The following is a 26,484-nucleotide window of genomic DNA, read 5'->3' as shown; positions in this document are numbered from 1 at the left end:
GAATAAAAGAATGATCAGCGTCCTACAACGAGACAACGATACCAGTGTCTCCACAGCTGGGATTCGTAGCGTGTAGTGCTAAACCTTATGTTTGACAAGGCCACAATAATTACATTTTTAGTCATTTATCCTGCAAATGAATTTATACATATGATTTCTTAGGATAGCTTCTACAGTACTGACTCCTGCAGCCACAAACATGTTACTAGCACTACACCATCTAGGTTTCCTTAGCAGTGTTCTCATGGCATCATTATATGAGACCTTTAGTCTCTGCAAACTTGTCTTTCCATAGTTCGACCACAGGTGCGCAGTATAGAGTGGTGTGCAGTATGCTCTAAATAGCGACAACTTCACCACATCTGCACATGCACCAAACTTACGCAAGAGAACATTACAGAGATTACAGAACGCTACTGGTTAAAACCAGTAGGATCATCCGTTTCTTATCTATCTTCAACTGGAGATGAAACATGGAGTTGAGGAAGTGTGAGGAGAAGGGGTGGAGAGGAATACCTAAGGAATGAACGAGAAATAATATAGTAATGCAAACATTGATTCACCCAAGCACAATTCACCCAAAGAGTGGTTGCAACCTGGAATGCTCCACCCGAGGTGGTGGAGGCTGAGATTCACAGCTTTTAAAAGGTATCCAGATCAGCACTTAGGCTTAGAAGGTAAGTGACCAAGAGCTGAAGAATGGAATTGGTGGAGACAAGTACTTGAAGGTCAGCATGGACGTGGCGGGCTGAAGGGCCTGTTTCTGTGCTATTTGATTCTGTACAGCGGTATCAATAATAATGCACACCAGCAAGTGCACAATGACTGAACCAAATAGAAGCGTCCATTGTTTAGAGGGGGTTGTGAAGAAGCAGCCGTTGATATCCAAGAGTGATGTAGCATAAGATCATATTAGATCATAAGTGATAGGAGCAGAATTAGACCATTTGGCCCATCAAGTCTACTCCGCCATTCAATCATCGCTGATCTATCTCTCCCGCCTAACCCCATTCTTCTGCCTTCTCCCCATAACCTCTAACACCCGTATTTGGCAAGGCAATAATAGAAACATGACAACATTAGAAATCCCAGCGATGCGCTGGTGAATAGACTGCTGAATACTCTCTGAATGGCCCATAGGACTATTGTTGCAGTGCCCTCTCCAACAGACTGGAAGGCTGTGGTGAGAGCTCAGAACTCAGTCACCAGACTCTGCACGCAAGCAAGTTCATTAGAGTGCCGATGGAGTTGATCACTGCACCCTGCGCCAAAGGATAACTCCACCTTCTGTGTGGAAACCATATCTGATCCCAAATGGCTGAATGGGATGGGAGGGATGAAGGATCAGTCACCCCAATGTCAGAAATGCCTCATTCATTGACACTGTCCCTCCACCCCAAGAGGTTAACCACCCAGACAAGCTTGTCACCCATTTATGGAACTACCTTCCGTTCTTCACCTCCAGCTCCTACACAAAGAAGGGAAGTGTGTGTCCTCCCACACTCCAGGTGATGTGTTGGCATCACTGCCAGTGGGTGCAAGCTGAATGTACGTGGGTTCCACTTGCAGCAGTGTCGGTGTGTGAGGGGCAGATGGATGGCAGGGTTGAGTTCAATCTGATGGAGAACTGTTGGTGGCGATGTGATATAGGAACTAGTGACCTGAGGCAGCCGGTGGAGTAGAGAGAACTGGCATTTAAAGTTGATTCCACTGACTTTAACAAATTCACAGGGCGGCGCAGTGGTGGAGTTGCTGCCTCACAGTGCCAGAGACACAGGTTCGATCCTGACTCCGAGTACTGTCTGTACGGAGTTTGTACGTTCTTCTGTGACTGCGTGGATTTTTTCCAGATGCTCCAGCTTCCTCCCACTCCAAAGACGTACAGGTTTGTAGGTTAATTGGCTTCGGTAAAATTAAAAATTGTCCCGAGTATATAGAATAGTGTTTATGTATGGGGGTGATCGCTGGTCAGCGAGGACTTGGTGGGCCAAAGGGCCTGTTTCCACGCTGTATCTCTAAAGTTTAAATCACATATTGTCATTAATTTCCCTTCCACACAACTTGAATGGAGCTAGTCTCCTGGCACTGACATCTATCTACCCACTCCCGCCACCTTTCAGATGCAACTGAAGAGACAGGGAATTCCTCCTGTTCCATACTTCCCACCAAGTTACTTCATTGTGGAAGCTAAAGTTTTAAAATATTCACTTTTTGAAAAGGGAGCATTAACTCGCTGTCTCAGGCCCATGCTTCATTAAACATGGCCTCGTGGCAAGGCTTCAGCATCTTTAAACTCCAGCTCAGCATCTGTCCTTCACGCCAATAAACGACATCTCTATGGTATCAGGAGCAAGCGACAAAGCCACCTTAGGCAGGTTAAGAGCAGCCCAGTAAGCACATCTTTGCAACTGTAGGCATCATTGAAAAAGAACAAGGTAACCTATGCCATTGGGATTACAGCAGAATTCAGAGTGACACACATTGTGAACAATCGACTTGGTGGGAAAGAAAGCTAGTGGCTTTTAAAAGCTAGAAAGAACCGAAGAGGAGCGAAACTCCATCAGTTCTGTGTTTTAAAGGTCCTGGGAGAAATGTTTATAATAAACAGCAGCGTCATTGAGAATTTAAATGACCCGATGAGAATATTAAAATTTTATGTTTGGCCTTGTTTAATGTTAATCAATAAATACAATTTAATTTCACAGCCCGTAATACAAAATGCATCAATGCCATTCACCTCATGGTATCATCTTTTAAAGACTCTTTGAGTAGAAATAGTTACAGAGTCTCAGTGTCTTTATTACCATGTGGAGAGCCAAATTACATCAATGAATTAGGAGGACATTCTGGCAAGATGTCTTTTCATTTCACTTCAAACCTTTTCAAAGCAGCTGTGTAGGACATGGTGGGGACAGCATCGGAGCCTCTATGTGATGGGCAAGCGGAAAGGCTTGAGCTCCCTTGACGGTTCCGCTGGCATTCTACACACCACCCACTCTGTACCAAGGTGCAGTTGGGGCAAATGGTAACAGAGTTATTGAAGCCAGAATTATATCACCCAGATCCTTTACTTGTATCACTATTCAGCAATTATTAATGAAATATTAATAATATGGAATAACCTTGGTTAATTCACCAAATTTGAATAGCCCATCGTCACTTGAGACTGATAAATGAAGAGGGAACTTCACTTTTAGTCTTTAGGGATACATCATGGAAATTGGTCCTTTGGTCCACCGAGCCTGCGCCCACCAGCAATCACCCCGTTCACTGGCACTATCCGACACCCAAGGGAAAATTTACAACATATAGAAGCCAATTAACCTACAAACTAGTATGTCTGGAATGTGGGAGAAAACCGGAGCAGCCAGACCTACAGTCACAGGGAGAACGTACAAACTCCGTACAGCTAGCACCCATAGTTAGGATCGAACCTAGGTCTCTTGTGTAGATAGATGGCAACACTACCGCTGTGCCACTCATTTGGGAAAATTTAAACTCCCAAGGCCTGGGATTTGACAAGGAGCTGTTCACACAGGTGGATCACGATGTGCAGAGGGGTATGATTCCTCTATACTGGTCTCAATGGCAAAGTCTAATGTGATCGCGAATACTTGGAGGTGTCTAGTAGTCTCTTCATTTCTATTTCTGTGCTGGAAACGGATACCTTTCACTTTATCTTTTTCCCCACAACCATCCACCTTCCCAACCAGCAGTATACATATTTAAAACAAGCAGGCAGGAAATTATGTATCCAATGATGTTTAAAGTGCAACTGTCAACTCAATCATCCTTCTGTAGCATTTTGAAAAATATTTCCACATGGGGCCTAAAATAAAATTCACCAATGACATGCCTGATTTTCAGGAGACAGCTAGTGTCCTAGCAGAACCAGTGTACAATAACTCCCATAGGCCAGGGAGGATGGGATCAAACGCCCATTGATCAGATTGTTCGACGGTTCATCATTCACCCCATCAGCCGTTGATTCCTTCACTCTCTCCAATGCACCAGTGCACCTTTTGCCTGAAACTCACTGGAAATGGTATTATTATATTGCAAACATCTAATAAAGAAGCGAGTTGAGGATTTGAGTGTAAAGTGTAAAAACATCCAATCGTCCAGAAAATCCACTATTGGCATGCATCATTGGCATGGACCAGTTTATTGAAATATTACTGAAACTGGGTTTTGTTAGCCTGGAGAGGTGATAAATGCAACCTTGCCTACTCCCCTATTTTAAAGAAAAGCTGGTAATTCTTCTGTGAACCACAGGCAGGAATAGGCACCGTTACTCGTAGCACCATTCTCCAAGATCACAGTTGATCTTTTACCTCAGCACCACATGCTTGCACGAACCCCGTCAGGCACTACCAGCATGGGCCAGTTTATGGAAATGTCACTGTAACAGGGTTTTGTTCATGGTCCACTCTCTTGGCCGTCGACCACAGGGCACAGGGCTGGCATCTCTACCCATTGCTGCTCAGGTGACCAGTTGACTGAAGAGTCCTGACACTGCAAAGAGCTCGTGTTCAAAAGGGAGTCAAGGTGAAGGATCTCATCCTGAAGCGTCAACTGGCCATTCCATTGGTGCCGATTGATCCGCTGAGCTCCTCCACCAGCCCTCCCTTTTGTTGCTCAAACTCGAGGCCGCTCTTTACCCCAACACCTAAAATAATGAAATTAAACAGAAGGTCCCCGTCCAAACTAAACCGAGCTGCTGTCTCCAGCTCAACATCTCTTTGGTGGGTGGTGAATATGTTGAACATACAGATTGGATCAGGTGGAACATCAGGTTTAGTGGCCTTCCAAAGAGAATTGGGAGATGCTGCAGCATGAAACTGCCACACGGCAAGTTAGAGATGTTCTCCAATTGTTAGGATAGCCTTCACAGAGAAGATCCCAGTGCTACACCTCTTGGGACCACGCCTTCCCCTCCGAGCACATTCCATCTCTCCAACAGACTTTGATCCCTATCTCAGGTGCTGCCTGTGTGGTTTGCACGTTCTCCCTGAGTGCGTGAATTTGTCCGGAGTGCTCCGGTTTTCTCCAGCATTTCAAGAATCTGCTGTTTGGCAGGTTAACTGATGGTATACATTATTCCTTGTGTGGGTGAGTGGCAGGAACAGCGGTGGAGTTGATGGGCATGTGAGTGAGAACAAGTTATGTGGAAATCTGTGGGGGAATGGGAATGGTCTGAGAGCTGCCGTAGACTGGAAGGGATGAACGGCATTATCAATTGAGAGAAATATCTACATAACCATACTCTGCCATCCCATCAATGGTTGTTGTCCATTCACCTTCTCAACCACCAGCTGCAAAGTTTCCTCTCCTAGCTTTATTCATTTCTCTTTATTCATCGGGGCATTATTTGTTGGAGTGCAGGAGGATGAGGGGATCTTCTCCAAGTGTATAAAATTATGAGATGAATAGATTGGATTTTACCCAGAGTAGGGGAATCAAGAACCAGAGGACATAGGCAGGCTGAAGGGATTATGATAGATTTGTCATGTTGGTCTGCGTGAGCAATTGGACCAAAGGGCCTGTTTCCATGCTGTACTATATGACTTTAAGCCTTTCTGACTCACAATCCTTTGATGCACAAGCTATTTAGAAGCCTGCCTCTTTGGATAGGCTTGTGTTCACCCTTCCCAAGTTTGTTTTCTTGGAGTCAGTGCCAATGCCCGCCTAATTTCTGCCCAGCCTATCTCCAAATCACTTTATAAATACGTGTTGAGCTGGTGACTGTGAGCTCACAGGCTGCAGAGTTAATCCTCAAACTGTGATACTTGGCAACAAATGGACATCCCAATAATCCAATAAATGTCCGGCATTTTAAGTGAACAAGAGTGCATCAGTTTCGGGTTAGAACTTCGCTGCTTAAGAATATAAAGCACAACCAGTCCATAACAAGTAGACGACTTGGCAAGATTTATTTATGCTGTAGTGAACCATTTTACACAATTGAGAAGCGGGAAATAGGCAGTGCAGAGGAAACTATATTTATATCAACTGACTGAACTGATGTGCAGATCGAACATACTGCAACAGTCTTACCTTCCATTACCTGCAACCTCTGGCAACCACCTTCAACTAGCATCGCAACCGGCTTCGACTAAAAAAATTACCGATTTCTAAAACGGCAACATATTTTTAGTCGCGGCTGGTTTTGAATTTTTTGAAATAATCACCAGAACATAGAAGCGGAAACCACTTTCGACCATTAGGGAGACTGACAAAAACCTCCGGGAACCGCACGGAAACCTTGGGTGGGGCGCAAAGTCTCCAGAGGTTTCCCTTCAGGTTTCCTAAGTGGGACAGGGACATTAGATTACCTTCTGAACCATGGTCAGCAAATTAGTGACTATCCGGTCCAAAACCTTGAGATGTCATAAAGACTGTCACTATATGCTCCTGCCCGGTGCCTCAGGTCAGCTGATCAGCTGCTCCTTGAGGTACCAAGGTCTAAGCGGAAGCTCAGAGGGGATAGAGCCTTTTCTGTTGCTGCTCCGGCACTCTGGAACACCTTGCTGCTGCACATCAGACAGGCCCCCTCACTGTCCATCTTCAAATCCTCCCTAAAAACACATTTTTATTCTTTGACTTTCGACACTGGCTGAGGCATTGCTCAGCATTGTTTTTAGTGCTTTTAATGTCTTTTAATTTTTAGTGTGTTTTTTATAGTCCTTCGTTTTACGGTTTTTAATGGTTTTTAATTGTTTGTAATAGCTTTTTGTTCATGAGTTCTCATGTACAGCACTTTGTGGCAACTGTAGTTGTTTAAAGTGCTTTATAAATAAAGTTATTATTATTATTATTATTATTATATTAGAGTCGAAAACCTTACTACCAGGAGGTAGAAGATTGGGCTGGATCTCTGTGTGAGATGAACTGGTTCCGTAGAAGTGGAACTGAAGAACTGGTTCAGTAGAAGAGGAACTGAAGAGGCTAAACCTCTGCCAGAGATTATAGCTTGATCCGGTTTAGAGCATACCCGCCGGTACGTTAATCGACACATCCATTCGACTTATCTGAAGATTGAAAACCACTGATCGAGTAATCGTGAGTTAACAAACAGCTATTGTACTATGCTGCAAATTTGAAAGCTGGAAGGCTTTAATTCGAACAGCTTCTTAACAAGATGCTGTGAAAAGTTCGACTGATTTGTCGCATTTCAAAGTGACTAAAAAGCTCAAACGAAAAGTCTGAGATATACTAGGTTTAAGTTCCGCAAAAGTTTAGGAAAGCAACCAAGAAGCTCGCTTGCTAGCCAGCCTGGGTAAAGTCAGGTGCTTGGCCTTGAGATGTTTTGGAGTTGAGATGTATTCACGTTCTTTCAAAATAAGTCAGCTCTGCACTTCGAAAATAATTAGACTGTTTTGAGTATCTGCCAATTTGTTTTTGAGAAGACCTTTGAAAATAATTGGATGTTTACATTAAGAATCAGCTAGAAGACTGAAGCAGATTGAAAACCTTCCTGCTTGTCCTGCTAGCAGATTTGGCAGACTACCAAAAACCTGTTTAATTCATGGAGAAAGGAGGAGCAGGTAAGCCAGGCAAGGGAGCACCACCAGAGGGAGCCATGGAGCCAAGATGTGAGAAGAGAGACGTCAAGCTCAGCCAAGGAGATGCAGCCATGGAATCTTCGACAGGCAAGCCAGGTAGAGAAGAACCACAGGAGGGTGACATAGAGCCGAGCCAGAGAAGATGTAGCAAGCGAACCATCAAACTGTGAAAAGGCCCAAGCTGTACTTTTGGAAATATGCCAGAAGGAAAGACAAAAGTTATGGATGCAGATTAATAAGTTAATCGAGAACCAAGAGGAACTCATGTATTTTGAAGAGAATACAAATGAAGTAAAATCTCATCAGGTTCGATTAGTCAACCTTCGCCTTCAGGTTGGACAAAACCACGGCTTAATACTGGGTTTACCACAGTCAAAGGAGGAAAGCCAAAGACAAAATCAGTGGTTTCAAGAGAAGATGGAATCTTTCGATGGTTTCATGGAAAATGTAGAAAAATTGTTATTTGAAATTGAACAGAAAACCGCTTGCTCTACAGTCGGAGAAGCTATGCGACAAGGTACCCAAATTGAAGAATAAGTAACACAAGATAGTGTCTCAAACACTCTACACGAAGATCAAGACACAAATCTGGAGAAACTCAGCGGGTGCAGCAGCATCTATGGAGCAAAGGAAATAGGCAATGTTTCGGGCCGAAACCCTTCTTCAGACTGAAGGGTTTCAGCCCGAAACGTTGCCCATTTCCTTTGCTCCATAGATGCTGCTGCACCCGCTGAGTTTCTCCAGCATTTTTGTGTACCTTCGATTTTCCAGCATCTGCAGTTCCTTCTTAAACAAAAAGACACAAGTCTGGTTGTGTAGCCAGTTCAATCTCAAAAATCTCTGCTCAAATGCAAGCTGAAACTGACAAAACTGCTCTTTCGTTAAAGCGATGGAGAAAATGATGAGATTGAGGAACAAAAAATGCGGCTAAACAGAGAGGCTGAAGAACGTGAAAGGCAGTTGAATAGACAAAAAGAACAGCTGGTACTAGTCACAAAATTGGCGATTGCCAAGAGTACAGCAGAGATACTGGAAAATCGAGGTTCAAGATGCATATTAGTAATATTAGGGCTATCATTCTGAGGCAGCCCTATAGTAAAAGGTGGAGGGATAAAGCAAGTATGATAATTGAAGGTAGACAAAAATGCTGGAGAAACTCAGCAGGTAAGGCAGCATCTATGGAGCGAAGGAAATAGGCAACATTTCGGGTGAAGATCCTTCTTCAGACTGATGTGAGGGTGGGCGTGCGGGAAGAAGAAAGGAAGAGGCGAAGACAGTGGGCTGAGGGAGAGCTGAGAAGGGGAGGAGAAAGCAGGGACTACCTGAAATTAGAGAAGTCAATGTTCACACCGCTGGGGTGCAAACTGCCCAAGCGAAATATGAGATGCTGCTCCTCCAATTTACGGTGGTCCTCACTCTGACCATGGAGGAGGCCCAGGACAGAAAGGTCGGATTCGGAATGGGAGGGGGAGTTGAAGTGCTGAGCCACCGGGAGATCAGGTAGATTAATGCGAACCGAGCGGAGGTGTTGGGCGAATCAATGTCCAAGCATATGTTGGTCTCACTGATGTAGAGCAGCTGACATCTAGAGCAGTGGATGCAATAGATGAGGTTGGAGGTGCAGGTGAACCTCTGCCGCACCTGGAAAGACTGCTTGGGTCCTTGAATGGAGTCAAATGGTAAAACATCTGACTTATTTTAGTAATAAGGGAGGATTTGTGCTATCCAAGTGGATCAGCAACAGCCGTGTTGTATTGGAAACCATTCCACCCGATAACAGAGCCAAGGAGACCAAGGAATTTGATTTGGACAAAGACAATCTACGAATGGAAAGAGCACTGGGACTGCACTGGTGTATTGAAACAGATGTGTTCAAGTTCAGAATCTCGATTCAAGTCGGGGCATCCAATCCATAGTTGGTTCTGTTTATGATCCTTTGGGATTTCTTGCACCATTCACAATATACTGCCTGCCAGGTTGATTTTGCAGGAGCTCTGTAAAGAGAAGCTTGGATGGGATGAGAGTATCAAACACATTTTTTAATCTACGATGGACAGAGTGGTTAGCAGATCTCAACGTCTCAGAATTCAAAATGGACCAGTGTATGAAGCCTACAAACTTTGGTAAGATCAGAAGTGTACAGTTGCATCATTTCTCAGATGCCAGTGAAAGTGGCTATGCTATTGTTTCATATCTAAGACTGGAAAATGATGACGACAAAGTACATGTTGCATTCTTAACGGGAAAGGCCAGAGTGGCACCATTGAAACAAATGACAATTCCCAGAATGGAACTACCTGCCGCAGTCTTAGCTGTTAAAGGTGACATAATGCTGCAAACGGAACTGCAGCTTTAACTGGAAGAATCTATCTTCTGGATTGATAATACTACAGTGCTTAAGTACTTCAAAAACAAAGGTTTTCTAACATTTGTAGCAAACAGAACCTCTTATGTAGGGGCACTATTAATGTGTCACAATGGAAATATGTTAACACAAAGGAAAATCCTGCAGATGAAGTTTCTAGAGGATTAACAGCAGACCGCTTCTTAAGCAATAGATTAATGGACCAGAGTTTCTCTGTAAACCAGACAGAGAATGGCCATAGCTTGAGCTGGGATTTGAAATCTCTGCTAATGATCCGGAAATTAAACAAAGCATCATAGTGAACGTTATGGCTAAAGGTTCATCAAACAACAAATGACTTAATTACCCACTTTTCATCACGGAAGAAGTTGAAGACTGTGGTAGCTTGGTTTCATTAACTAAGAATAATGCTTTTGCTGTTGGCTTGAAAAAGAAAGGAGATTGCTGAAGGTATCTTTGAAGGATCCTGAAAAACTAAAGGTAAAGGTTTGAAAGAAGTTGCATCGTATTGTGGACGGGGTTTACGTCTTGAGGAACTTCTCAGAGCAGAAAACATGATTATTTCTTTCTGTCAAAGACAAAAATACAAAGAGGAAATATCGACATTGAAAGCTGTAGTACATGGTGTCAAAAGAGAGTCAATTGTACAAGCTTGATCCGGTATTGGAAGAAGGGCTTCTGAGAGTTGGAGGATGACTGAATAGATTGCCTATGCCTGAAGAGGCTAAGCATCCTATTATTCTCTCAAAGGACCTTCATATTTCAACATTACTGTTATGACATATCCCTGAACTGATCGGACATGGAGGAAGAAATCACATGCTGTCGCAACTTCGTAAGAAATATTGGATTGTTAAAGCTAACTCCTCTGCAAGAAAGATAATTTAAAAAACTGTACTGGGTGTAGGTGACAGTGTGGAAGAGTTGGAAAACAGAAAATGGCAGACTTGCCACTGGAGAGGATTCTTCCTGATAAGCCTCCATTTACAGTTGTGGGGGAAGGTTATTTTGGTCCTATTGAGGTTAAGAGAGGACGAAGCCTTGTAAAAAGGTATGGGGTACTCTTACACTTGCAAGGGAAGCAGGGCAATACAACTTGAATCGGATAATGGTACGAATTTTGTTAGAGTGGAAAGAGAATTAAAAGTAGCACTTAAAGGCTTAAATCAGATTAAGATCCAGAATGATATGCTTCAACAAGGGATAAAATGGAATTTTAATTCTCCAGCGGGTTCTCATCATGGCGGTTTGGGAACGGTTGATCACATGGCTAGCAAAGTGCTATGCTCTGTTCTTAAACAACAAGTTCTGGATGACGAAGGATTGCAAATTTTATTCAGTGAAGTTGAAGCAATTTTAAATGATCGACCCATTACTAAGAGTTCTGATGATGCGATTGACCTGGAAGTACTTACACCAAATCACATTCTTCTGTTGAAGACCAATCCAATATTACCAACTGGGCTCTTTGTGAAAGAAGATTTGTATATGAGACGCAGATGGAAACAAGTAAAAAATATGGCAGATCTTTTTTGGAAAAGGTGGACACAAGACTATTTGCCGCTAATCCCAAGAACGACAACGATGGTCGAGGGTTAGAAGAAATTTTGTTCCAGGTGATATTGTTTTGGTAGTTGATTCTACTGCACCACGAGGTTCTTGGTTGATGGAAAAGATACTGGAGATCATGCCTGCCGTTAAGGGCTTGGTGCGTACAGCACGATTTCAGACTAAGAATAATGTTTTAATAAGACCAATAACCAAGTTATGCTCGCTTCTAGAAGGCGAAGATGGAAGAATCGCTACAAAAGTCTGAATGTTGATATATAATGCATGTTACTTTTGTTTTTTGATATATGTTAAGCTTTTATAGCTCCTTTTTAAATGTCTATTAGTAATTGCCTCGTTATATACTCAGAACAATTAGGGGCCGGTATGAAATAGCCATTTAGCTTAACTCAGTATAGTATAATTATATCCAGTTACCTTTAATTTTATCTGCCTGTAATTATGTGGGTGGGATTTATATGTAGTCTGCGGCGTGTTCATGGCTAGGTTTCTGGCGCAGACTGCCAGATAGTTTTTAGTTTAGTTCGGTGAAGATTATGGGGAAGGTATACTTTTCGACCATGATCACGAGTATGATTGAAATGTATATATGCTGGAAGACGATGTACTTATACAAGTTTTCAGAGTGATTTTACTGTTTTGGACTACTACAATAAAAAAACTATTAATCAAGAGTTTCTGGAATATTCATCTTTCGACGGCTTTGAATGTCTCGTGGAGAGCTCGTGGAATGCGTAAGATTACCTTCTGAACCATGGTCAGCAAATTAGTGACTATCGGGGGCTAAAACCTAGAGACGTCGTAAAGATTGTCACTACTGGTAGCTTGTTCCATACACCCACCATCCTTTATGTGAAAAAGTTACCCCTCATATTCCTATTAAATCTTTCCCCCTTCACCTTAAACCAATGTCCTCTGGTTCTCGATTCCTTCTCTGGGCAAGAAACTGTGCAATAACCCAATCTATTCCACAGGCAGGATTATGTGTCTTTACTTGTAACCAGTAATCACTAAGATCACAGCTGATCTTTTACCTCAGTGCCACACACTTACACTAACCCCGTATCGCTTAATTACAGTAAACCATCGTTTTAATGGACCTATTTATAATGGATTTTGGATATCGTGGATGGAAGGCTGCTGACCCCCAGCTCAACCCCACAGCCGCTTACAGTCCCTGCTGCTCACACCACCCGTGGTTCCGACCAGCCCCCACAGCTTCTTACAAACCCAGCTGCCTACACCGAGCTCGTGCTGCATAGAAGCTAGACCTTCTGCTGCCACCACTGGAGTACACAGCTTCCTCGGCTGATTCCAGACCAAGCCTGCCGTCACCACCGCCGACCTTTACCTGCACTCCCGTCGCCCGTGGGCCTCGACCATTGACTCTGCTGATCCTCACCTCTCCCCTGTCCTTCAGCAGGCCAGGACCGACTCACCTGGATTCCAGGCCCAATTCCAGACTGAGAGTCTGAAGATGTGTCTTGACCTGAAACATCACCTATCCATGTTCTCTATCCACGCTACCAACACAGTGGTAGAGTCGCTGCCTCACCTTACTAATGTCCATGTACACAACATCTACAGCTCTGCCTTCATCAACCTCTTTGCTCACGTCTTCAAAAAAATCAGATTTGTGACACACGACCTCCCATATACAAAACCATGCCGAATGTCCCTAATCAGCCCTTGCCCATCCAAATGCCTGTATATCCTATCCCTCAGAATACTCTCCAGCAATTTACCAACTATAGATGTCAAGCTCACCGGCCTATAGTTCCTAGCATTTTCCCTGCAACCCTTCTTGAAAAGAGGCACAACATTTGCCACCCTCCAATCCTCAGGCACAACGACTCATAAATTTCAACCAAGGCTCCCGCAATTTCATCTCTAATTTCCCGCAATGTCCTCTGATATATCTGATCAGCCCCGGAGATTTGTCTACCTTCATACACGACGGTACCTTCAGTACTTCCTCGACGGTAACCCTGACTGCTCTCATGACACTTCCAGTGACAGCTCCAATTTCCTCCGTCCTATTGTCTTTCTCCTCGGTAAATAGAGGAGAAATACTCATTGAGGATCTTTCCCATCTCCTGTGGCTCCACATAGAGGTGACCGCTTTGATTCCTGAGGTCCCACTCTCTCTCTAATTACCCTTTTCCCCCTGATGTATTTTGGGATTGTCTTTTATGCTACCTGCCAGAGCTATCTCCAGGCTCCTTTTTGCCCTTCTAATCTCCTTTTTTTGTTTGTTCCTTAGTTCCCAAAACTCCTCCAGGGATGCACGATCCCAGCTGCTTATACCTGTCCTATGTATCCTTCTTGTTTTTGACGAACGATTTAATTTCCCTCGTCAGCCAAGCTTCCTTACGTTTTCCTGCTTTGCCTTTCACTCTAACGGGGACGTACACATCCTGAGCTTTCTTCAGTACATTTTAAAAAACCTCCCACTTGGCCGATGTTCCTTTCCCCTGAAATAACCTGCTCCAGTCAACTTGAGCGAGACCTTCTCTCATACCATCAAAGTTGGCCCAGTTGAGCATTTTAACGCATGGACCCTCTCCATAACTATCTTAAACCTAATCAAACTGTGGTCACTTGTCCCAAAAGGCTCCTCCACACACACTTCATTAACTTGCCCATCTCAATTTCCCAATACTAGATCCAGCGTTGCCCTCTCACGTGTGGGGGCCTCCACATACTGTTTAAGAAAACTCTCCTGAACACTTTTGAGGAATTGCACTGCATCTAAACCCTTCACGCTATGATTTTCCCAGTCTATATTGGGGAAAGTTGAAATCCCCTACTACACCAACCTTATTTGACCTGCAGCCATCTGCAATCCCCCAGCACATTTGCTCTTCTAATTCCCGTTGACTGTTCGGGGGTCTGTAGGACACCCCTAACAAGGTGATCATCGCTTTCCTGTTCCTCAGCTCCACCCATATAGCCTCACTAAACGAACTGTCCGTAATGTTGGCTCTGAACACAGCCGCGACATCCTCCTTAATCAACAGTGCAACTCCCACTCCTCCTTTTTCCTCGCCCGTCTCTCCTGAAGCTCATGTACCCCGGCACATTGAGCTGCCAGTCCTGCCCCTCCTTTAACCAGGTTTCAGTCATGGCTAAAACGTCCCAGTCGCTCGTACCTATCCATGCCCTAAGCTCATCTGCCTTACCCGTCAAGCACCTTACATTATAATACGTGCAGTTTAAACCAACCCTCCTTCCTTGCTCACCTGCTTTTTGCCGATTCTGTCCATTAACCTTTCCCACACCTCCCTCCATACCACCTAGCCTCTCATGTGCCTCTGTCCTGCACAAGATTCCATCCCTCCGCCAATCTAGTTTAAACCCTCCCGTGTAGCATTAGCAAGATTCCCTGCTACAATTATACCATACTCGGTTATATCGAACAATCGGCAATAACGGACACCTTTCTTCCTCCCCCCACCCCCCCACCCCCCTCTGGTTCATGATAAGGAGGGTTTACCATACTCTCCGCCTTGCATAAACTGTCTGGTGAAGGCTCAACAGCCATCTTGCATAGAGAATTCCAAAGATTCCTTAACTGGCAGATGAAGTTCTTCTCTTCCCTCTTTTGGCTAATCCAGTGCTTCTTAAACTATTTCAGTGTCATTCACCCGTGAGTCTTTATCACAAAATTTCATTCACCCTCGACTAAATTCTCTTATGGTTTTTGGTAATTTTCATCTTATTCTCCCTTGTGTATAATCTATATTACTAAAAGTCTGATCTTGACCACTTCCTGTTGTTCTGTATATTGATTTTAGAAAAAACACTGCCACTTACGGCTGTGATTTTTGGCCATATTACTCAGAGTCCCCCTCCACTTCGCAGGACAAGAAGATTTTTCCCATCGATGGAAAATAAAAGTTATTAGTGTTTTAAATATGTTGAGATTCTCTCTCCTGTCAATCACTCCATGAAGGCCACACCCCTTCTGTTGGGAGGGGAGGGCAATAAAACCCAGAAGTGTAGGCGTGGCTCAGTCTCTGCAAGATGGAGGAGGGAGAGGTCATGAATCGCTGTCTTTAGTGGCCTTGCACCCTGCTTGAAATGGTACGAAACTGCACTTGAATTTGGCGGCCTTGCACCCTGCTTGAAATGGAATTTCAAGGAATAGCCACGAGTCAACTGCCAGCCCACCAGCCGTGAGTGAGCTGCCAGCACAAGTCTTGAGTGAGCCGCCAGCCCAAGAATCCATTCGACCCACAATGTCCATACTAGCCCTCTGGAAACCAGTCCCTTCAGCCCACAACACCCATACTAGCGCTCCAGAACCACCCCCCCCCTCCCACTGGCCACCAATATTGGAAATGGTGGAGAGGTGGAATTTTGCGTTGGGGGACCAGCCCTCCCGTGTGATGCTGGGTCCCAACGGGTCCCACTTAGTCTAGTAACTTTCTATAACTCCCCGACGAAAGCTCACAATACCACCAAATATCAACTTTGGTAGCTAAGTTGCTACACAAAGTAAAGTTACAGTTCAACAGTTGCCTACGGCGATCCTCCAGTGTTGCCATTTATAAATTTATGATCTAGGTATGTTACAATACTTACCTTCAGCGGCGCTGCAGTTCTGCCACTGGCCGTGTGCGCGACTTTGGCGCCTTTGAGAGGGGGGGGGCGAGATTAAAATGCCGTTTTCTCCTGCCTGTCCGAGATATATTTTCTTGGGCTGCCAGCTGATGCTGAAAAATTGTTCCGACTTGCGTTCTCGGAAGATTTCTTTTTAAATCGCGGGACAATTTAATCGCTGGAGTAAAATAAAAAGGCGACTTCTAACGCCATCATCGCCGAAAACGGGACGGATCTCACGTAGGGGACAAAACACAAGGTGAGTCATTTATTTTACATATAAACTTGCTTCTTAGGATGACTAATCAAAATTTCATTGGCGAAAATGTGGTTATGTGAAAATCTGATACGAACCGGCAGTGTTTTTCCTGCCGATATGGGGTTCAAATTCACTGTAACCGCAACGTTCCAATCGATCGCGTTCCACAATAACCCACTCGCAAGATGATTTAAATGGCCATTAATTTACGGGAATTAAACATCAAATTCCTTCCATTTGGCCTATAAATTCATGACGAGATTTAAAAATCATGTTATATTGTGAATTCTTGTGTGAATGTTATTTGGACACTTAGGCTATTTAAAAATGTTAATCTTTTCTTAAGAAATGGATAGATATTTAGATCTAATAATTGAATTTTGTAATTAGCTACAATTAGGTAACTAACTAATTATATGCTTTAATTTCAGGTCATCCAAGTAAGATTGTTTCATATTTGTTTCAGAATGCTTCAATCTATAACTGAAAATTTATTTCAGTTCTCTTAATTTTGACTGCCCTCGATCACAGCTTTTGTGTTAAGTCAATGGTAAGATGCTAATTTCCGAGTATGAAAATGGCCATAACTTTTCTAATACTGAAGATATGAAAGTGAATTAGGTGTCAAATTAAACTTCTTTTTATGCTTTATCTGATGGGATAAATTGCAGACTTGATTTTTTAAATCTCAAAATTTTGTAACATTGCTACATGATCCGACTAGCTTGTCTGGTCTTCCCTAAAAGGTTATATTATAGTACATTTGGGAAATATCCTGCTACTTTGAAATTAGACCATAGGCAAGAGAGAAAAAAATCAAATTTCCAGCTCCACTGCCATTAAAACCAATAACAGATTATTAACCACTTTAATGGCAATGTCTTTTATAAGTATAGAAAAAATTCACCAGTTTAAGAAGCACTGGACTAATCTGTACATGGAAACATAGAAATTAGGTGCAGGAGTAGGCCATTCGGCCCTTCGAGCCTGCACCGCCATTCAATATGATCATGGCTGATCATCCAACTCAGTATCCCGTACCTGCCTTCTCTCCATACCCTCTGATCCCTTTCGCCACAAGGGCCACATCTAACTCCCTCTTAAATATAGCCAATGAACTGGCTTCAACTACCCTCTGTGGCAGAGAGTTCCAGAGATTCACCACTCTGTGTGAAAAAAGTTTTTCTCATCTCGGTTTTAAAGGATTTCCCCCTTATCCTTAAGCTGTGACCCCTTGTCCTGGACTTCCCCAACATCGGGAACAATCTTCCTGCATCTAGCCTGTCCAACCCCTTAAGAATTTTGTAAGTTTCTATAATATCCCCTCTCAATCTCCTAAATTCTAGAGAGTATAAACCAAGTCTATCCAGTCTTTCTTCATAAGACAGTTCTGACATCCCAGGAATCAGTCTGGTGAACCTTCTCTGCACTCCCTCTATGGCAATAATGTCCTTCCTCAGATTTGGAGACCAAAACTGTACGCAATACTCCAGGTGTGGTCTCACCAAGACCCTGTACAACTGCAGTAGAACCACCCTGCTCCTATACACAAATCCTTTTGCTATGATAGCTAACATACCATTCGCTTTCTTCACTGCCTGCTGCACCTGCATGCCTACTTTCAATGACTGGTGTACCATGACACCCAGGTCTCGCTGCATCTCCCCTTTTCCTAGTCGGCCACCATTTAGATAATAGTCTGCTTTCCTGTTTTTGCCACCAAAATGGATAACCTCACATTTATCCACATTATACTGCATCTGCCAAACATTTGCCCACTCACCCAGCATATCCAAGTCACCTTGCAGTCTCCTAGCATCCTCCTCACAGCTAACACTGCCCCCCAGCTTAGTGTCATCCGCAAATTTGGAGATATTGCCTTCAATTCTCTCATCCAGATCATTAATATATATTGTAAATAGCTGGGGTCCCAGCACTGAGCCTTGCGGTACCCCACTAGTCACTGCCCGCCATTGTGAAAAGGACCCGTTTACTCCTACTCTTTGCTTCCTGTTTGCCAGCCAGTTCTCTATCCACATCAATACTGAACCCCCAATGCCGTGTGCTTTAAGTTTGTATACTAATCTCTTATGTGGGACCTTGTCGAAAGCCTTCTGGAAGTCCAGATACACCACATCCACTGGTTCTCCCCTATCCACGCTACTAGTTACATCCTCGAAAAATTCGATAAGATTCGTCAGACATGATTTACCTTTCGTAACTCCATACAGACCTCATTCTTTTAAATTTCTTTATCGGGGGGGGGGTTAAGTTTAAAAATCCTCTGCTCAGGGTATAAGTCTGCGTTTGTTTGCTTGTTTGTTCGTTCCAGTTAAGGCACTGTGCACACGGTAGCCAACCAACAGTCGCTTGCTTTTTTTTCACTTTTAATTTCAATTTTACTTTCAAGTTTTCGTGTATCTCTTTGTGTGTTGTGACTGTTGGCAGACCAATTTCCCTCCGGGGATGAATAAAGTTCTATAGTATTATATGTTTCCTTTCAGCCTTATCTATTCCAAGAACAATCCCAGCTTACCTGTCACATCCCTGGAACCACTTCTATAAATCTCTCTCAGAACATAATTTTCTTTGCATGATTCACATACAGTGACAATTGAAAGCAATATCCATTTAGCCCAAATGTTTATTTTACAAAGCTAAATGGCAATCTCCTTTTATATTCCACATCTTTAAGTGTCCCCTTTATTTCCTATTACCGTTCCTACAAAAATATTTCAGTTGTAAACTTCCTCAACCAATTCCATCAGTCAAAGTCTTCCTGCAGTCTATTACTAACATCCTCACTATTTGTTTCCAAGATGTGTGACATATGCAAACTGCCCCATATAAAAAAACTCTAATTCCTTAATATATATCAAGAAAATGGTCCCATCCACACTATCTTCTTTAAGCTAGCACACATTTTATTGCACCAAGCCAATGTCCAATCCATGCTACCACTACCGTGGGTTTCAGTCTTCTGGACAAGTCTATAATGTCCACTTTTATTAAACACCTTCTGGAAGTTACCAATTCACCAATTGCAGAGATATGTGTATGCAGCCCAGACCATCACACGAACCAACTCCCCTTCCATTTACTTTATTTACACCTCCTGCTGCTACAGCAAGGCCACCAGCATAATCAAGGATGAGTCGCACCACGGCTTCTCCCTTTTCTCCCCTCTCCCATCAGGCAAGAAGAGGTATAGAGTGTGAAAATGCACACCGCCAGGTTCAGGGACAGTTTCCTCCCAACTGTAATCGGTTAACTGAACCATCCAACAAACAACTAGAGAGCAGAGAGCAGTCGTAAGCTACTTTCGACTTCTTTGGAAACTCTCGGACTATCTTTGGTCAGATTTTACTGGACTTTATCTTGCACTAAACATTGTTCATGCTATTCCCTTTATCACGCATCCGTACACTGTGGATAGCTCAATTGTAATCATGTATTGTCTTTCCACGGACTGGTTAGCACGCAGTAAAAGATTTTCACTGTGCCTTGGTAAACTTGTCAATAAACTAAACTCAAACACAAGAAATGTAAACGTTTCATCAAAAGGACAATGACAGTTTGAACACACTGATGATGAGCAACCACCCAACCTTTAAAACAGACCGACGAGCATCTGATGTGCATAATGCAGAGCGCTGAAAAATAGGATGTCACAGCCAGTATGGATACGATTGGCCGAATGGTCTCCTTTACATTGAAACCTATTGGATAATGAATGGCCCAGATAGAGTGGATGTGGAAAGGATGTTTCCAGTAATGGGAGTCTAGAATCAGAATAAAAAGGACATATCTTTAGAAAGGAAAATGAAGAACTTCTTTAGCTGGCGGTTGGTGAACCAGTGATTGCCACAGATGGCTGTTGAGGCCAAGACATGTATATTTTTAAAGCAGAGATTGATAGGTTCTTGATTAGGAAGATCAACTGTTACAGAGAGAAAGCAGGAGAATGGAGTTGAGGGAAACATATATCCATAATTGGGCAATACAAGTGATGGGCCAAATAGCCTAATTTTACTCCCATGTCTTATGGAGTAAATCTCTGGATTTCTGACTACAGCAAGCACTGTTAGAACTGAAAAGACTCAACAACCATCATCCAGGTCAACTAAAAATCAGCGAGTAAGGTGACTTTCCTCACGGTCAAATCTGGCAAAAATGATGGAAAGATTGGAGCCAAGTCTCTGGTTTCTGTTGGCCCATCAACAAATTGAGTATGAATATAATCTGAACATCAATGTACTGCATTAGAACATTTACATCAGTGTCAAGGACTTGGAGGGAGTCCAGCAGAGATCTAATTATATGAAGACCCACATCGTTATGTTAGCTCACCTTGGAATACATCGGAATAGAGCTGTTGGGAAAAAAAAACCTTTTACCTTGGAGGGAGTTTAAAAAGGAATATGAAAATGAGAATGTTATTTGAGTGAATTATGATCCAGAATGCATTGTCTGAAAGTGATGGAAGCAAATTATTCAATTTTCAACAAAGAATTGGCTAAATATCTGAAAAATCAATAGACAATAGGTGCAGGAGTAGGCCATTTGGCCCTTCGAGCCAGCACCGCCATACAATGTGATCATGGCTGATCATCCCCAATCAGTGCCCCGTTCCTGCCTTCTCCCCATATCCCCTGACTCCGCTATTTTTAAGAGTCCTATCTAGCTCTCTCTTGAAAGCATCCAGAGAACCTGCCTCCACGGCCCTCTGAGGCAGAGAATTCCAGACTCACCACTCTCTCCGTGAGAAAAAGTTGTTTCTTCGTCTCCGTTCTAAATGGCTTACTCCTTATTCTTAAACTGTGGCCCCTGGTTCTGGACTCCCCCAACATCGGGAACAGGTTTCCTGCCTCTAGTGTGTCCAAGCCCTTAACAATTTTATGTTTCAATGAGATACCCTCTCATCCTTCTAAACTCTAGTTGGTACAAGCTCAGCTGCTCCATTCTCTCAGCATATGACAGTCCCGCCATCCCGGGAATTAACCTTGTAAACCTACGCTGCACTCTCAATAGCAAGAATGTCCTTCCTCAAATTAGGGGACCAAAGCTGCACACAATACTCCAGGTGTGGTCTCACTAGGGCTCTGTATAACTGCAGGAGGACCTCTTTGCTCCTATATTCGATTCCTCTTGTTATAAAGACCAACATGCCATTCGCTTTCTTCACTGCCTACTGTACCTGCATGCTTACTTTCATAGACTGATGTACGACCCCCAGATCCCGTTGTACTTCCCCTTTTCTCAATTTAGATAGTAATCTGCCTTCCTGTTTTTGCTACCAAAGTGAATAACCTCACATTTATCCGCTTTAAACTGCATCTACCATGCATCTGCCCACTCCTCCAACCTGTCGAAGTCACCCTGCATTCTCATAGCATCCTCCTCACAGTTCACACTGCCACCCAGCTTTGTGTCATCAGCAAAATTGCTAATGTTACTTTGAATCCCTTCATCCAAATCATTGATGTGTATTGTAAATAGCTGCGGTCCCAGCACCGAGCCTTGCGGTAGGTTCCCCACTAGTCACTGCCTGCCATTCTGAAAGGGACCCGTTAATCCCTACTGTTTGTAAATCAAATGATAATAAATTGCACAGGACACAACAAGAGGGTGGGGCTGTGGGGGGGGTGTTGGCAATAATTTTATAGGAAGATTTCACAAATGATGACTAAATAGCTTCCTGTGATGTGGCTCTATTGGAAAAAAAATCCTAAATTTAATCATAAATTCTGAACACAGCATATTGTAAAAACTGTACTGACAAAAAATAGATAGCAGTTTGTTTGCTGTCCTGTTACAAAATAGCTAGCAAAGTACAAGTGGTGGAAGGACTCCCTGTAATTCACATGTTGAACATGCAAACTCATCACGACACTGTATTATCGCAGATCACAACGAGTGCAATATCAGTGTTGCTCCCTGCAACAGTAGTCATCGTACTTTGTTGAGTCTCCTCTATCCACTTCTGCAAAGGACTCCCAGGTACCAACCAACAGCATCTCAATGCCCAGTCCAGACATCTATTTGTACTCTTGAGTCTTGACACTGGCCAGCAGCAAGTTATACAATCAATAAAGCTCAAAGGAGCATCATGCCAATTTCAGGAATCTCCCATTTATACAGGATTCCGATTGCATTCTGTGTCCCAAGCTGTGTTGCATTGTTAATATGACAAAATATTGTACGGTTGCACTCACTTATCTTGAAATATGATTATCAAGCATGTAAAGACAAAAACGGTAATCATGTATTTTTACAGAGGTGGCGGCCCGGCACCAACACATCCTGACTCTCCTGCAGCTCTGGGACTTCACACACACACACACCCACTCCAGACCGGTCCCTCCACCGACACCCCTCGACTCGACCGCCCGCAGGCCCAGACAACCTCCACGATGTAGACAGCTCGTGGTCTGGCTCTAATGGGTCCTAGTGCTTCTCCCTGTAGTGATGGGTCTTCCCCTTCCCCCTCTTTTAATCAGGTTACCCCGACCACAAACCCATTAAAAACTCGTTAAAATTCCGTTTTTGTTTTTTAAGAGGTGCCTGAGGCAGAGCGGTGCTCTGGTGAGCTCCGGCAGCACTGCACCCCTGGTCCCAAGTTTCATTCCCAGTTCCCTAGTTTCTTCCCAATTACATCTATAACCACTTCTGATGTATTTCATCACTTAGTTTACAGGTCCCAGCCAGCTAAACATTACCATATGACCTAAACTTTACATACCCTCTACACCTCCATCTCACACAAGGACCATGACTCTATAAACGCAGGCTGGTTAGACTAGTTTAGATGGGATACCTTGGTCAGCATAGACAAGTTGGGCTGAAGGGCCAATTTTCATGCTGTATGACGACTGCCTGTTGGCCTTCCCTATTGAACAGTGCCCCTACAGATTTGTAGGTTAAAATTGGCTTTGGCAACACTGCAAAAATCGACCCCAGTGTGTAGGATAGGGCTAGCGTATGGAGCGATCACTGGTTGGCAGACTGGTGGGCGGACGAGCCTGTTTTCGCGCTGCATCTCTAAACATTTGACGTTGCATGACTTGCCACGATCTGCAACTCACCATGTGCCCATTCAACTCACTAGGGCTCAGGTTCTCTACTTCCTTCCGACGTGCTGGGAGCCCGATTCCCAAGTTCAATAGTCTAGGAGATCTGCCACTCAAGTCCCGAGCCTGCTCGATTATTGAGTTTTACTGATATGTCCATAGGAGCCTCAACTCAAGGCTACACAACCTCATATTTTACATGGGGATAACTTACAATCCAATGGTATAAACACTGAACTCTCCAACTTCAAGTAATCCACACAACACCCCCTTTTTCTTTCTTGTGCCCCCCCCCCACTGCTAAGTCCATTGGTCTTCACATAGGTATTCACCAAGAGGAAAGACATGAATGATTTTGAGATTAGATAGGGGCATTTTAAGATGCCAGGGCATATTAATATTATGGACAAGTGTGAAGTGTATAGGAACTGCAGATGCTGGTATACACCGAAGATGCTGGACTAGGTCAGTGGGTCAGGCAGCATCACCGGAGAAAAGGAATAGATGATGTTTCGGGTCGAGACCCTTTCTTCAGACTGTTGAGGACTTCAGGAGTAATGTTGGGTGTCTTGGCAAACATCATGGTGAATAAATCCCCAATACCTGATGGGATCTATCTCAGGATACTGAGTAAAGCAAAGGATGAGATTGCTGTGGCCATTACAGTAATCTTTGCCTCCTCTTTAATTACAGAAAACGTGGCGGAAGACAGGGGAATAGCCAAAGTTCCTTCATTAAAGAAAGGCAACAGGGACAAACTAGGAAATTATAGGCCAGTAAACAGTGATAGGAAAACTAAGAAGATTCTTAGGGACAAGGTTTACTTGCATTTGGTAAAAGCTTGGGCTTATTAGGGATAGTCAGGAAAGCTTTGTACAAGGAAGATCCTATCTCACAAAAGATTGACAAAATGCTGGAGTAACTCAGCTGGACAGAATGCTGAGACATTTGACAGATATTTGTGTCTATCTTCAGTTTAAATGAGCATCTGCAACACAACCTATCTTACAAATTTGATTTGAGGTTTTTTGAGGAGGTAACAAAGATGATTGATCAAAGTAGGGCAGAGGATGTTGTTGAAATGGTCTCTAATAAAGCATTTGACAAGATACCTCACAATATGCTCCTCCAGCCGACTAAGTTGCATATGAACCATGGCAAATTGGATCCAAAATTTAGCATTGTCATAGAAGGCAGAATGTAGTGCTGGAGGGGTGTTATTCAGACTGGAGGTTTGAGACCAATAGTGTCTCACAAGCACGAGTGCTGGGGAATATGTAGCAACAATTTGGATGAAAATGCTGATGGTTTGATTAGGACGTTTAATGAGGTGTTTTGTGAGGAAAGGTGTCAAAGAATGTAGCTGGATATAAATACATTGGAAATACGGGCAGATAAATTTCAGATTGAATTTAATTTGGAAAACTGTGGCGATGCATTTTTTGAAAGTGCAAATATAGTAAATAGCAATATGTCATTGAGGGGCGATCCTGCAATGCAAGTCTATAGCTTCTTGAAAAAGGCAACACGTTAAAATAAAAAGGGCATACATGATTGGGATAGGCATTGAGTATAAAAGTTGGCAAAGCAATGTTGCAGCTGGTCAGAACTTTGGTTATGCCATATTGCACGCTTTGGAGATAGTGCAGGAGTGTATAATGAGAGGCTGGACAAACTTTGCAGTTGGTTTTGCAGAAGCATCAGATTCAGAGGAGAGATCGGATAGAAGTGTACAAAAACGATAGTGTAGTCATTCTCAGAGAGGAAATGGCACATTCTAGAGGGCATAGGTTTAAAGTAAGAAGGGGATAATTATAAAATAAATTTATAATACATTTTATTTTACACAGAGGCACCTGTAAAACACTACGAGGGGAGGTAGAAGCTGCAGATATGATAACAATGTTTAAGAGACATTCAGACAGACACATGAACAGACAAGGAATAGAGGGATATGGATCATGATCAGGCAGATAGGAGTGATATAATTTGACATAGTAGTCAGCACAGACATGTTGGGCTGAAGGGCCCGTTCCTGTGCTAGACTTTTTCTATCTTCCAACACCCGGGTCTGACAAGTTTTAAGAAAACACAGTGTTAGATACCTGGAACACTCTGCCAGGGGAAGTGGTGGAAGCATATATGAGAGCAATGTTTAAGAGGCTTTTGGACAGGCACACAAATAGACAGGGAAGAGTGACATAAACAGGGTTAATTTAGATTGCATTTTAGTGAATGCATCATGGTGGAATTAAGAGCCAGTTTCCATCTTATGTGCTAATATCCCTGGAATACAAGTCCAGTAGCAGAAATACTGCCTGAAAATGTATACTCCAGGTCATAGTATGGTTTATCCAGATGACACAATGGTCTGCAGAATTTGGTTCATATTCGTCTGCCTCTCCCCAGTGGCCTGTTCTTATTGCTTTGCATTTAATTTCATAGCGAGAACAAAAATCAGTGGACATTTATCGTGATTGCTTGATATGTTTTACAAGGATCGATTCAGTGATTCTTTTCACACACTATTCATCTAGTAATTAAATATTTAACCATCATCTTTCAAAGATACACAGGTTTCAGCAGCCAATCTGCATAAGTTGTAAAAGAAGAGCAAGAGTCTTTTAAGGTTTTGATAAATCAACATTTATTAAGTATGCCCTGATCTTCTACTCATTAAATCACAACACAAACCAGTAGTGGAGCAGCTTGGCACAATCTCTGATCTTACCCTGTAGCTGACAAAGCAGAGTTCCAGTCCAGAATACAAAACAATGGGCTTTTAGGAATTGGACCATAATTATGGCAACTTGGATCTCCCGCTCCCCATCTTTTCCATGAGACAGCGATAGTCAGTTCCAAGAAGATACACACCCCATTTTATCAGGTTACTTGCAAGGCCTGTACAGTAAGTTGCTCATCTATACCTGGGACAATACCCAAGAGTCACGGTCACGGACACTCCAAAGACGTACAGGTTTGTAGGTTAATTGACTTGGTAAATGTAAAAAAAATAAAAAATTGTTCCTAGTGGGTGTAGAAAAAATTGTC

This window comes from Amblyraja radiata, chromosome 13, assembly GCF_010909765.2.
Source record: "Amblyraja radiata isolate CabotCenter1 chromosome 13, sAmbRad1.1.pri, whole genome shotgun sequence".
Lineage (NCBI taxonomy): Eukaryota > Metazoa > Chordata > Chondrichthyes > Rajiformes > Rajidae > Amblyraja > Amblyraja radiata.
Note: the sequence above shows the minus strand (reverse complement) of the source record.